Source organism: Aplysia californica, unplaced genomic scaffold (genome assembly GCF_000002075.1).
Source record: "Aplysia californica isolate F4 #8 unplaced genomic scaffold, AplCal3.0 scaffold00055, whole genome shotgun sequence".
Lineage (NCBI taxonomy): Eukaryota > Metazoa > Mollusca > Gastropoda > Aplysiida > Aplysiidae > Aplysia > Aplysia californica.
Genome location: NW_004797325.1, coordinates 2,043,604 through 2,044,935, shown reverse-complemented (window position 1 = coordinate 2,044,935; position 1,332 = coordinate 2,043,604).

The window sequence follows — 1,332 nt, the reverse complement described above, 5'->3', positions numbered from 1 at the left end:
ATCTGTTTCAGACATCTATCTCTCAGACGGTGCGAAGGGGGGGAGGGGGGGGAGCTGGTAGTCTGTCTCATCCCATGAGTTTCACGAAGGAATCGATGTAGGGCTACTGTTGGCCTTGTCGATAGTATGCCTTTTTATGAACATCGCTGCTGCTGTCCTTGAGCTTTTACAAAACTAGTTGGACTTAAGCTTCCAGCCCTTTTCACCTACCACGGGAAAATGTCCTAAAGCACACTGTATTCTGAATACCTGTCACGTACATGATCATTCGTGATGCAGAGCTGAAGTCCTTGTTTATGATCACAATAAATGAATCAGCCCGTAAGCTTGCCCGTTCTGGTGGGCGTGTGTTTCCCATGGCGACGAACATGGATACTTAATAAGCTCTTGCCTATGGTGTAAACAATCGAAGCTCAGTCAGGTTTAATCAGCGGGTTTTTTGTGTCTTTAGCAGGTCTGTGTGTCAGCACTAGTGTCAATGTGCCCTTACCAAAGTCGGTGTGAGTAGCAGTGTCAGTGTGTGAATGTCAGGGCCACAGTCAACGTCAGTGTCAGCATGTGGATGCCAGCTCTTATGTCAGTTTGTCGGCATAATATGTATGTATGTGTCAACAGTATTTGTAATACGTATCAGATTTGGCGTCTGTGTGGTGAGTACCGGTGTCAGTACGAACATCGTGCCGACGGTTCAGTTCACGAAACCTGCAGATCTATGCCACATTTTTCGAAAACCGACTTTTTTTTGCTTTCCTGTGGCCCGCAGATCTTTCCCTGTCGCGTGTCTTTTCGATGTGAGGATCGGACTGAAAATTATTATATCTGCGGATATGAATTTTTAAAAAGGCGTCTTAAGAAAAATGTGACATACGGGTTTCTTGAATTGTCGATGTGTGAGCGAAAGTCCTCGAGTCTGTAAACGTATATGAGTGCCGATTGATGTTAGTGTCGGTGTGAGTGTCAGTGCCTCTCTCGTGCCAGTGTTGGTGTCGGTATTTGAGCTATAGTGTCAGTACATGTATTAACAGCAGTTTGTCAGTGCGTTGGTGTCAATGTTGGTGTCAGTGTCACCGCCAGTGTTTATATTGTTGTATTAGGTCTATCAATGTATTATCTTTGCTGGTTTCAGGGTCAGTGTGTATTACCTGGATACCCGGAGGTGTCATCTAATCTGGCTCAGAGGCTGACATGCAAATGTAATAATAACCCCCACCCCCTCCCCCCAGTGCTCACGGTCGGGTCGCCAGCTACCGTTTAAGATTCTTTCATACTCAGGCAGGCCTGTCCACGTCTTGATGTTGTCTGTCCACTTGCTCTTTGTCCACCCCTGGCCCC